This window comes from Peromyscus maniculatus, chromosome 8 (assembly GCF_049852395.1).
Source record: "Peromyscus maniculatus bairdii isolate BWxNUB_F1_BW_parent chromosome 8, HU_Pman_BW_mat_3.1, whole genome shotgun sequence".
NCBI lineage: Eukaryota > Metazoa > Chordata > Mammalia > Rodentia > Cricetidae > Peromyscus > Peromyscus maniculatus.
In genome coordinates, this window is record NC_134859.1 from 20,874,631 (window position 1) to 20,887,971 (window position 13,341).

The window sequence follows — 13,341 nt, forward strand, 5'->3', positions numbered from 1 at the left end:
GGTTTTCAAGCATAGGGACCCTGTTTTGTTTATCTTTTATCCCTGAGCACTGAACATAGGACGTACCCAGAGTAGGTACTCAGAAATGTTTATTGAGTCTTGAATAATGAATAGTCCTTGACTGAAGTACTTATTTACAAGAATTACAGTTTTTTTTCCTCGACACTCCTAGTAAAGTCAATTAAAAATCATACCTGGCATTTGTAACAGGAGGCAGGACGGGAGGAAATACAGAAAAGCACACATTGCTTCTGTCAGAAGCTACCCGAGGGCCCCAGTTACCCTTAGCCCCACATTATCAGCAGTTTAGAGATTTGCTAATGTGTCCAAAGTCTCCAGAGACTTTTTCAAGCAGGAAAATTGTCAGGAGAGAAATTCTGTCTGCCAGCGGAGCACACAACCTCATTTCTTCTTGCTTACTTCTCCTATCAAGGTGCCTTGTGAGCTCTTGCTCCTGGAGAAGCCTTTGCAAATCTTTGAACCACCTGCCATGTGCGCAACATTTGTTCTTCAGCAGATGCACTGGAGCCCATCACAGACAGAGAGGGTTTTGAGGATATGTTTTGTACATATTTTCAGAGCCAATCATGGGTCTATAGATTCACACACAGGCTTCCTGCCTGCTGTGGGCAGCCTTCTGTTTTCCTCCCAGACAGTCATCCTACACAGGGGACACTGGTTGGCACATCTGAAAGTGAATGTCCTTTTTAATCTGATTGCGTAGGACCTCTGATTTCTTCTCACTCACCAGGAATCTCTAAATTTTCCCCAAATAAACCATATTAAGTAACTGGTTTGTGTGTGTGTGTGTGTGTGTGTGTGTGTGTGTGTGTGTGTGTGTGTGTGTGGTTGTTCCATGAATGGTTCAAATGGGCATCTACAGGGTCTAGTGTACCATTTCCAGGGCTAATGGCGAAGACTCTAAAGCCAGGACTGAGGTAATGATATATGGAGAGACGATGAAGAAAGTCAAATTAGTTCCTGGTTCGATGGTACTCACATCTAAGGCTTGGATAAAGCCAGGTGACCAGCTCTCAGGCAAATTTATAGATGCAAGCAGACTCCAAGGTGTGCTGGTTCTGATCCTGGGCACTCTGATAGTACACAGCTTATCCCCGAGACGCTGACCTCTGGTGTATCACCTCACTCACCTTTTGTTATTTCTTCCCCTCCCCCTCGCTTATTTCCTACTTTTATTGAGTTACTCTATTTCCATCTACCTAAGGAAAGAGATTCCCTTCTTTTTGTCCCCTCCCTCTTCCTCCCTCCTTTCCTCCTCCTTCCTTTTTATTTACTGGTCTGCCCTCAGGCTATCCTACCCATCTAACATCGACTCCCTAGCTCCCTCAGCTGCCTGCCTTCTTCCTTTCCTTGCTCCCTTCTTCTCTCTTTCCTTTTCCCCCTTCCCTTCTTTTATCAGGGAGGTGGCAATTGTTTTTGATTGGCAGTTGGAGCTGTCCTTTCTTGCAGGTATGTAGGAACCCAGCTTTTGCTTTGGCTCGTGGGTCACCTGCTTCTTCTAGGCATGCCCTTCTATTAGTTAATTTGTTAGCTTGCCCGAATCACAGTCGAGAACCCTCCAGCTTTGGTTTGCAGCAATAAATTCAACTGACAGCTGAAATTTGGAACGCTCACTTAATATTGATTCCGAATGTAATAACAAGCGACATGACCTTTTGGATGGTGTAAAATATGGCCGCCACAACATCTGTGCCACATTGCTTGCTGTTTAGTAATATGCTGTAACAGCATGGAGCTGGCATTAAAGCTAAGCTTTATTATCAAGCAGATCACTCCGTCTCTCTGGTTTCATTTAAAAAAAAATGCTTTCAGCTTCTGCTGCTGATATCGTGTCTAATACATGTTGCTGTTTTTGAGACCTAATTTACCCTTCAGTAAGTTAGAGAAAGATATCTGATGATCAAACAGGAAGGCAGGAAGGAATTGCAAGGGCAAGAAAGGTCACATGACATCCCAAATTCCAAGGGACCAGAACTGACACAACTTTCCATGCCACTGGCAGAGGTACTAAGAATTCTCAGTTGTATCCTTATAAAGCATCTATGAAGTTGATGTCATTTAGGAATTTCTACAGGTTATTAAAATATCATTCTCAGCCACCAGCTCCATGCCTCCCATAACAAAAAAAAAAAAAAAAAAAAAAGGTGATTACCAGCAGTACTTGCCCTGATGCCAGAGCATCCTTCTAATTTAGCATTGCCCTAGGAAATCCTAAACTCATTTTGCTGGGACCGATACAGGGATGTTTGCATCTGATTTACTTGCACTGTTTTTCTTTGAAGTCTTGGTATCTTTAAAACATTCTCCAAGTGGCAGGACATCAATTTGTGCACTTTAAAAAATCCAATTTAAGCAGGTTAAAAATTGTCAAAATAGTAGAACCATATTTATCCAACAGAATTTCCAAGCATGAAACAGACACACACACACACACACACACACACACACACACACACACTCCCTAAACTTGAAAACATTCAAACATTTCAATATAGTCAATGACTCAGAGTGGCTCTCACTTGGCAAAGAGTGAGAATTCTTTTATTAATATTTTTTATTTTGTTGTTTTGCTCCTGTGATGTTTTGGTTCTGATTGGTTGAACCATTTCTGGGGTGGGGTGGGGGGAGGTAAAACCACAAAGTTTTAAATGTTATTTATCTAGAGGGGAGAAAAGAATTGAGTCACTTTTTATTTGAGACCTTCTTCCCTGTAAAACATACTCCAAAATAAAAGAACTGTCTGTGGTTTCTAAGAAGTTAAATGTCTAGAACATGGAGGATGGTTTCATTTCTTCCCCTGGCTTCAGGACACTGACTGGAGCTAAGGCGAAAACGCTGTTTCTGTAGTTGCTTAAACCGGCATGGTGGCAATCTACATGAAGCAAACCAGTCAGAGGGCACTTTCTGTATTAGGGACTGCAGAAATGTGGGCCTGAGACTGGGTAAGTGTTTTATTCAAAGAAAATGCCGGGTCTGGTAGGTAATTGAAATCGTCTGACTTCAAAGCCCTAACACAAAATGAGAGACACTGGCCTATCCCCTTTCCCCAGGGAAGCCCAGGAGAATGCCCGCTGGGATAACTTCCAAAAGGACTAGAGATCCATCGTGCTTTGAAAAAGTTAATCAAGCCATGAGGGAGATGTCCTGACAGTTAGACATTGGTTAGTGGGGAAGAAAAGCTTACCCACCCAACAAGCTTTTAGGGCGCTTTCCAAGACTGACTGGCGGCTATTATCTGTAATCTGCACCACTTTCCCCCATTAGATCACAGCATTTATCAGGATATTTGCTGATATGTTATTTGCTCAAGGGATATTCATCTTTGGAAAGTTCAGAAATACTGAAGGGCACTCCCGTATTCCGGAGAGCACACATTTATTTCTGAAGACCAAGTTCATTATTCCTGCAGAATAACGTGGGTAAAATATGATTGGAGTCCTTAATTGACAGAAGCCTATGCCAGATGGCTGAAATGCCACTTTCATTTCAGGAAGAAAGGAAGCCTTCACAGAAAAGAGGAACTCTGTGATTACAAGGTAAGATCATTCTTAATTATCAGGTCCAGGGAATGTATGGCCACCCTCATGTTTATATAATTAGAAAGCAAATTTCAAACTTGGGCGCTCAAATACACAGTCCACCATTAACAGAGAAATACAAATGGCACTGGGTTACTGGGGGTAGGAAAGGAGCTAGACTTGGTTAACCAAAAGCATGCCAGCATTAAGATGAGGTTTGGCTCTGAATGTAGAATGAATCAATCTTCAAACTGGCAAGCAATAATTAATTCCAGCCATGTATCATTCATCTGTGTAGTGGCTACCCCTCAAATAGAGATCTTAAAAAAAAACTCTCCCTAGTGAAATCAGTGAAGCCATCAGACACAGCCATATGCTCAAAGCTCGGAGAAGATTGGTCATGAGACAGTTGTCTATGAATTGAGATGTTAACTGCCCAGCAGAGTTATAGTTGTGTAGGCTGAAAGCCACCGACTTGTTTTAAGTATTAGCAAGGAAGTAAATGAACCAACCAAGGTGCCAAAGCCAACCCAACTGAGCATATCCCACTCTTCTTCAAACATTGAGAATGCCTCTTTTGCTTTTTACTTCTGCCTTGGCACTTGACTTGTTCTCTAAGATCCTAGAATAGCTTTGTTGATAGCATCCACTGAGGCCCAGAAAGGAAAGACTGAGGATAAAAAAAAAGTGCACGCACTGACAAGGTAAACAGGCGAGAATTGGATTACTCCAGCGTCCTCCGCTGAGGTAGGATTCAAAACTAATCTGATTATATGAATATTATGAGCCACTAAGTATCTTTCTGCAGCAATTACCAAGCTTTCACACATAAAAGAGGGCATTTTCTTTAGTGCTGGGCTAATCTCTCAAGTGTTCAGCTTCAAAGCAAAAGTTGAGAGAGAGAGAGACCCACTGAAGTGGGCTTACAATGTAGCAAGCTTCTCTCTCGTCTTTTCCTTTCTTCTTCTCTCATCTACTTCTGTGTATATTGAACCTCAAAGGATTATTTTCATTCTTCTAATACACTGAAACTATTTCTGAATATCACACAGTTTTTGGTCTCTTTAAAGCCATTTTTTAGGCTTTCTAAGAGTTAGTACTGAGAAAGAGTATTAATACTGTCCTGTCTTAGTCATGTGGGACCAACAGCATTCAAACTTTAATTTGTAAGTCCCTTTTGAGCTGAGTAACCTAGGTAGGATTCGGTACCCACAATTAAGTGCAAGTTCATCTACATGGCTTGTTTAGTTTGCCAGCAGCTTGCTTAGATTCTTTCTCATACAAAGCCAGCTGAGAGCAGACTGTGGAAGGACCACACTGATGCTGGATGCTGATTTTGTAAGTCAGAACTTCAGATGCCAGAGTTGTAATTTAGGGAAGAAGTGCCATGTGATGGTTACAGGCTCAAGCTCTGGTTCAAATTCCACACATGCCAGTTCCTAGACGAAGAATGAAGTTAGCTCACTACTTGAAGCTTGCAAGTCTGAAAACATTAAGAAGACGATATCAACAGCATCTAGAAGTATACTGGGGATGGTAGTGGCTCAGTTTCCAGTTCTAGAGCTCCGTATTAAACCTGCCTTTCCGAGGATTCTGTCCACTTCTCTGAGTTCCTCACCTGATCATGCTCCTACTTGCTATAGGACTTTTTCTAATTTGTTTGAAACATTCATTCCTATGTCCTCATGACAACTGATTCATCATACAACCTGTTTGTCTCCTCATTGTCTTGGAATGGATGCTCTGTGAGGAAGAACTATACCTACCTTTGGTCTATTCTTTTCCCTGACAAGTAAGTATGGAGGATTTGGCAAATATTAAGAACGCAACAAGTATTTTTTTTATCATGATGCAATGAGTTCAGTCTTTGAAACAGGGGTCTGGAAAATTAATCCCTGTCCTGTGGGATAATGAGGCACTGGGTAAGCAGAAAGTGGCATAGTTTGGGTGCCTTTGAATTTCTCACAAAGATAGAATTGCCAGCAAATTGTTAGTCTAATGAGCAATATTCTGTGTTTGCTAAAATAAAAAGAAATTCAGCCAAATCCAATATAGACCTGTACTGAGCTATAATCATCCCCAGGCACCTTGGGCTCCCAACCATTGTCTTCAAAACCATTCCTCAGTGGGCCCCCTTCTGACATTCATAGGAAATAGTTAAGGTATTAGTATTCAAGTTTGATCATCTCCCTACGAATCCAGTGGCTAAATTCATATTTTAATTGAACCCAGGAGTGTTGACTTGTAGACACTGTGTAGAAAAAAATCACTAGAAGAGTGGCACGTGGAAGGAGACTTTTACCTTTGAATGGGATACGACGCTTCCAAAACATCAATACCAATTTTCTATTGGGGAAAAGCCCGAGGCGAGAATAACCTGCTCAGGTTTTTAAGTGGCAACATTCTGAAACGACTGTTTCTTATTCTTTAGAAAACAGAACTACCATTGTAATCTGGGTCAGGTAGCTTTAACTGGGCAATAGAAGGAGATGGTTCTCAAGGTGTGGCAAGTCTTTCATCAAGTTACATTCGAATTTGAGATGGCTTCTACAGCCTCTATGGTGTATTGTCCCAGCTCGTATTGCTATGTTGAAGGACATGGAGCCTTTAGGAGGTAGGGCCTGGCTAGCAGAAGTGGGCCACCAGGGGCAGACCCTTGAAGGGGTTACCGGCACTGGGTTCCAGGCTGTTTTTTCTGTTTCCTGGTCTGCTTGGATATAAAGCTGCCTCATAATTCTGCTGCCAAAGATGGAGCTGCTCTCTGGCACATGCGCCCTCCCCTCTCATGTTTAAGACTTCTGAAATCGTAAGCCAGAATAAAGCTTCCTGCCTTAAATCATTGCTGTCAGGTAATCCAGTCAGGGCGACATGAAAGGAACTAAGCCACCAATGAAAAGTCTCCAGTGTCCAGAATAATGCTTAGTGTAGTCTCAGTTATGAAAACGGACAGCACCAATTCAGTAACAAGTGGGTGATCGGAGTGAGCGAGGCTGTGCCTCTGAAATAACCCAAGTACTTATGGAACAAGGGGGCTCATCTTTTGGGTACGGGAAGAGACGTCGCCAAATGCCTCTGAACACACAATACTCCATAATACTGCCAAGCAGTCTTCACATTTCCACTGTGGGAAGTACGGATTCATATGATGGGATCTGTGTTTATTTTCTCTTAATTTTTATATGATGCCCTCACATGTTTCATTTTACACACAATGTCTTTATTATGGGCACATTTGAAGCTCACTCATGATGATAATAACAGCTAATATTTATTGAGCAGTTATTCTCAGATCATGTTGGCAAGAGTTTTGCATGGGTTCTATCACTTGTCACACGAATCTCATGAGATTGGCATGTCACTCTATTTTATAGACGAGGACATCTACCTTAGGTATCATCCAAGGTCACATAGTTGGTGGCTTTGCTAGGACACAAACTCAGGCTGTTTAGCCTCACAGCTCTGGACGGCAGCCACTATTCTCTGTCACTCACTATCTCTTAAGTGTTCCTGACGGTTTAGCCCATTGTGGAGATATCACAAATAAATAAAACAAGACTTCTGGGGGCTGTGGAGGCGCCACAGGAAGCCCAAATGTGGCCCTTTCATAGATCATTAAGTCTTAGATGGAGTGTTTGCTCATAACAAACATTTTAATAATCTGCCATTATTGTTTTTTTTTTCTTCCTTTTGAAATTCTGAGGACATACTGTGGGATGTCACTAAGATTTGCTGAATATTTCCAAATAAACCTTATGGACTTTTTGAACCTTTCAAGTGGTCTGCTGTACCACCTAATTACCATATTAAAAAAAACACTCTACTTATGTGGAAGCAAGCAAGAAAAAAAAATCAAAACAAAACAAACTGAAAACACAAACACAAGCATGTTTGTTGTTTCATATTGAGGGTTATTTAGCTTGGATAATAAATCATTACAATGAATGTCAACACTGCACAGGGGAAAGGGAGTAGTTAGTTGCATATGCTAATGGAGGACGTGCATTCCTAATGAGGAAGAGAATGAACAACGCTAGCCACATGCTACTTATCACTGTACATCGCAAGTCAAGCCGTGTTCACACTGAGCATATGAGTGCGGCATGACAGTGCAGCCAAATATTCACATGTCAACAGCAGCAGCTCCCTTCCCCATCCAAGACGACGGCAGAGTTTAAAAATAAAGCTTCCCTTGTCAGGCACCAAGACAGCAAGCTTAAGCACACCTGCCAGCGAAAGGGATTTTCGCCAGTCTTCAGCTTCTACATCAGTGGGTCTATTGGCTTTAAGTGCGTGGGAGTTCAAACTACAAAGAATGGCGGTGTTATCCGTAAATAAGACCCGCCCGTGGCTTTTCCTCTGAAACATGTTTCCGATCCACAGATTCTGCTTTCCTGCTGCCACCAACCACCACTGTCTGCTGTTTTATTTGGTTTGGTGTTTGGGAGTGGAAGCATGGTCTCCAAGTCGTTAGGCAAGTATTCTACCACTGAGCCACAGCCCCAGCCCCTGATCGACTGCTTGACATTGAGCTAGATGCTAGAGCAACAGCCTCTTCTGACATTCCCTGCTGTCCTTTGGCTTCCTTTCTATCTAGCATAAATTAGTGACACGAGAGTTTTTGACTGTGTTAAAACAACACAGCACAAAATTCACCTTTCAAATCGTTGTAAGGTACAAAGTTCTGTGACTTTAAGAACATTTACAGGAACTGGGCAGTGGTGGCGCATGCCTTTAACCCCAGCACTTGGGAGGCAGAAGCAGATCGAACTCTGTGAGTTCAAGGCCAGCCTGGGCTACCAAGTGAGTTCCAGGTAAGGCACAAAGCTACATAGAGAAACCCTGTCTCGAAAAAAACAATAAATAAATAAATAAATAAATAAATAAATAAATAAATAAATAAATAAATAAATAAATAAATAAAACAGCCAGGGCTACACAGAGAAACTATGTCTCAAAAAACAAAACAAACAAAATAAAGAATGTTTACAGAATTGAGAACCCATTATCACTTTTTATCAACAGAACTTTTCATTTTTCCAAACCTATCAAACAGTACCCTCCCCTGGGTCCTTGGCAATCACCTTCCTGTCTTTAATCTCAGCAACTTTGCTTACACGAGGAAGTAGAAAACATAACAGCATTCTTTCACTTAGCACAGTATCTTCAAGGTTCATCCACACTGTAGCACGTTCCAGCACATTCTCCCTTCTTAAAGACTGAATAGTATTCTATTGTATAAACATGAAACAACTGTTTGTCAGGTATCTAAGAGACTTTGGGCTAGTTTCATCTTCTAGTGATTGTAAAAAAGGCTGCTATGAACATGAGTGTCCAGATATCTAATGCTTTCAATCTTGATGGGTGTATATCCCAAAGTGGAAGTGGATTCATGATCATTCTGAATATCACTTTGGTAGTAACTAATCCAGTGAGCCTCTGTGAGTATAACCGACTCTCTTCTAGTTCTTGTTCCTTTCCCACACCACACAAATAGAACAGGCAATGCTAATTCTTTTGATTGTCTATTTATTTACTCTCCCTTCTCTGTATCTAGGTAAGAATTGTATGGAAGAATCTAGATTCTGTTACCATAGATACAATAACATTTGCTGTGCCCTCATAGTCAAGAAGAGTGCCAGGCCCACAGTAGGACCCGTGTAATATAAGTTAAACTTCTGAGTGACTTATAGAAAAATGCAGATCTACAAACAAAACGTGGTAAGGACGCACTACATATGATAACCTCATTCAGTTCTGGGAAAGGATTGGAAAGAGCATGTCCCATGCATCAGGCCTGGCAACAGCCACTGTGCATCTTTGGCCTGGAAAAAAAAAAAAACCTACACATCTCAATAACAATGGGATCAATTTTGACATTAACACGAATATTACCAAAGCCCAAGAGATACATTGAAATTCACAGAGCTCTGCGGCAGATAATATAAAAGCTCCAACCTGCTCTCTAGAAACAAGAAACTTTCATTTATGGCTTCCCAGCTCTTGCTAATCCTGCCCATTAGGCCAAAATATTGCATTTTACACAGGATGCAAGATCATACCAGAGACTGATGTAATACTTAGGCAGAAAACCAGCTGGCAGGCCCAACTGCGCAATCCCCTTTATTCAGAAGACACAAATCAAACCCAGGATGCCTTTTTTGACAGATTCCTGCATGTTCCTCATTATGGATAGATGAGAGAAGACATCTCCACGTTCTGGGGCGCAAGGCTCACTCCCGGCATTTGCATACCCAGTCATTTGTAAACGGAGAGAAACACATCCCTGCATTTGCCCAGAGGTAGCTGTTTACTCAGAAAGGTGACTTGTGACATTGACAATCATGTCAGTTTCCCATCTGCATAATTTAAGGTAATGCATCCCTCCTTTAAGTGCTTTTGCTTCGGCTCCTTCCTTTCCTTCTTTTGATGAGCACAGTGACACCCAGACCTCTAGGTCTCAATTTGAATAACTTTCTGTGAGAAGTGAGAAACGCAATAAGGCTTCTCGCCAGCCCAAGGACAGGCACTCTGGTTGCCAAAAAAAAGTGAGTAGCCTGATCATAGTCTTTCATCTTCCTTGCCCAGCCAGACTGGACTAGCTAAGGGCTAAAAGGCCCACCCCTGGCTGTGGAGGAGCCTTCTCCGCCAATGCTGTGTATCCCTGGAGGTCTCCCTGGAACATTTGCTCAGGTAGCTGAGCGGTTCATCAGCATAGCAATTTGCCCAGTCAGCTTCATCCGTCAGAGCAGAGCAGCGTGGCTGGTGAGGGAGACTTGCAGGAGAGCTCCCCATGGGCAGGTGGGGAAGGCACATTCATCCGGAGTTCATAAATATGCATCTTGGCCCTGATCTTCTCTGCATGCGGGTGATAGACTGGAGCAGGCAAGAGTAAATCCTCATCGCCACGGTCTCCAAGTGTTCCCTCTCTGCCTAAGAATGCGCTCTATTTAGATCTAAGCAGGCAGGCAAATTTGCCAGGTGTGACTCCACCAGCCTACTGTAACCCAAAGGCTGGCCTGGGAGCCGGCTCTTCAACTTCTAGATCAAAGGCCTTCCAGATCTCATCCCAGAGAGGCCTCTTTCTCCAGAAGCCGCCCGTGACAGGTGGGCTAGAACAGTGAGTGAGGACAGGATCTCACTCCTTGGAGAGCTGACAATCTAGTCAATTTAAATTAAATTGCTAAGTTAATTTAAATAGAATATAAGAAGCTCTATGAAGGAAAAACAGATGGTGCCTTGAGAGCCGGGAAGAGGAACCTTACTTAACTGTGGGTGGCATGGGGAGGTGGGGGGGGGTCCTCTGGAAATTTCTCAGGAGAAGTACAATGTGGATTGAGACACGACACAGACAGCAGTGTGCAGCTGAAAACTGGGGTACATGCAATGGAAGATGGGCTTGGCTTTCTCTCAAATTGACTCCCAACTGGACCTTTTCTTTCTTTTTTTGGCCACAGGTGGAATATTAAGAATTTTCCAGCGTGTCCCTGGCTGCCTTGCCCTATCCCAAAGATGTCTATGCTAAGAAGCCAAAATAAAGAGATGTCATGTAGACCATTAGCAGACATGGTTCGGAAATCCTCCCTCGTGCTGACTGAGACGCCTTCCCGGGAAGAAAGTGGGGACTGACAACACGGTGCTTATCAGCTGCTCCCTGGCTGCCGCACCAGGCAAAGATGAGAAGGTTAAATTAGAGAAAGAAGGAAAGAATGAGAGGGAGGGAGAGGGAGAGGGGGAGAGAAAAGGGGAGGGAGGGAGAGGGAGAGAGAATCCCATTGTAAATTAGTGCTTATCAGGCTCAACAAGTTGGAGAGCGAGCCAGGGGAAGGCTTAATTAAAGTAAACAGACAATTTAAAGCGAGGAAAAGTTCAGTCTCAATGGGAGAAAAATTCTAGGTATCAAAACAAATTCCTGAAAATTTAGAGGTATTCGCAGCCAGTTATCATTTACTCAGGACCTGGGTGGTAGTGAAGTTAGCAAACACCCCTAAAGTGGACGAGGTGCTCTGGCTCCTGGTGATGCCAGGCAGTTGGAGGCAACGTGCCTGCGTGAGGCCTGCCCTCTCCTTTTCTATTCCTCAAGCCACTAGAAACACTATTGTAGCTGGGAAAAACTTCAGCTACACACTAGAAGAGTACAATCTCCATCCCACGTAGTGCCTCAGCGTCTCAGTTAGTTGCTCTGCTTGCTTTCGAACAGTTGACATCTGCTGATTGCCTGGGAGCTTGGTGCTGCAATTCCAAACTCTCAGCCGAAGGGGTTCTAAGGCAAAGAACAAAATGACCTTTGACTCGTGAACTGGGAAAAGCATGCTGGGGAAATCTATGCTTTTCTATGTCTCACTAAGGTAAAACAGGAAAAGCACACTAGAGAAGTTGGAACCGGAACCAATGTACCCCAAGAAGGATGTTTTAAAAGATCTTTGTGTGGGGCTGGAGGGGTAGTTCAGCAGTTAAGAACACTTGCTGTTCTTCCAGAGAACTGAAGTTCAATTCCTAGTGCCCATGTCCTTCAGCTCACAACCTTCTGTGATTCTAACTACAGGGAATCTAGCCTCTGCAGATTGTGTCTACACACACACACACACACACACACACACACACACACACACACACACACACGCATGCACACACGCATGCACGCACGCACGCACGCTCGCACATGGGGTGGGGGATACAAAAGGATTTTTAATGTGTGTGTATGGGTAGTATGTGAATGTGCATGTTTTCACGTGTGTTTATATGAGTGTGTGCATACTCATGTGTGCACCAGCTAGCAGCTGGTGTCCTGTGTATTTCTCTGTAATTTTCCACTGGGTTTTTTGAGATATGGTCCCTCATTGAAACTGGAGCTCATCAATTTGGCTAGAGTAGCTGGCCAGCAAGCTCCAGGGGTTCTCCTGTCTCCGTCTTGCCAGCACTAAGGTCATGCCTAGGCACATGCTACCATGCCTGGCTTTTTATATGGGTGTTGGGAATCTGAAGTCAAGTTCGCATGCTTATGTGGCAAGCACATTGCTGGCTGAACCATCCCTACACTCCAGAAAAGGCCTTTGGAAACATTGTCTTGATACAGCCCCCATGCTGCTGTAATCAGTGAGCCAGGACAGTTGTCAGCTGTGAAAGAACAGGGCCTGTGACTCTGCGTGCCAACAGTGACCAGTGTGTGCGTTATGGTCACAGTAGTCCTGGTTTCTGGGATTGCCAAAGACAAAGTGTGAATGTGGAATGTATACGCTGTATAATCAGTGAACATGGGAAAGAAGTCAAGGCAACAACAACAACGTCCCCCACACTCTGGCAGTTCAGTTGTATTTCAGGAGGATATTTCTTGAATGCCAGCGATTTTTCTTCTTCTTTTTCCTCTCTTTCCCTCTCTCTCTCTCTGGTTCTAAAGACAGGGACTTTTGGAGGGCAAGAGGTAGAGGTCTTACACTATCCCTTCTGGAACAGCTATAGGACAGATTCTGATTGCCTTGCAAACTCTATATAAACTTAATGAAGCATTTTTAGTTGGATGTTTTTAAAACTGGGTCAAAGAAAGGGGAAAAACACCCTGAATGCTGATGCTACTTTGTAATAGATTGAATAAGTTGTGGCAGGAAATGTGTAAAAGCCTTTGCCTAAGCACAGAAGTGAGCCAGCACAGCAAAAGCCTTTCTGATGAGCAGGGATCAATACCAGCAGAATATCTAAAATCAGCTTTTTGTCCCTAGCCTCGCCATGGCCTACTGACAACCAGAACACTGTGCAGAGGATGCAGCACCTATGTAGGTCCCCACAGTGTCTCACGTGGGCAAAACCA

At 43.2% G+C, this 13,341-nt stretch overlaps 1 protein-coding gene and 1 long non-coding RNA gene across 10 annotated transcripts in view; one reads left to right on the plus strand and one right to left on the minus strand.

The window, feature by feature from the left end:
- The window catches only part of Tenm2 (teneurin transmembrane protein 2), a 1,247,217-nt gene that overhangs the window by 470,146 nt on the left and 763,730 nt on the right, over positions 1-13,341 (minus strand). The gene's annotated exons all lie outside the window — the stretch shown is intronic.
- Positions 9,359-11,096, plus strand: LOC121831762 (uncharacterized). Its single transcript, XR_006075321.2, has 2 exons — positions 9,359-9,909; positions 10,994-11,096. It is a non-coding gene; the product is annotated as an uncharacterized LOC121831762 (long non-coding RNA).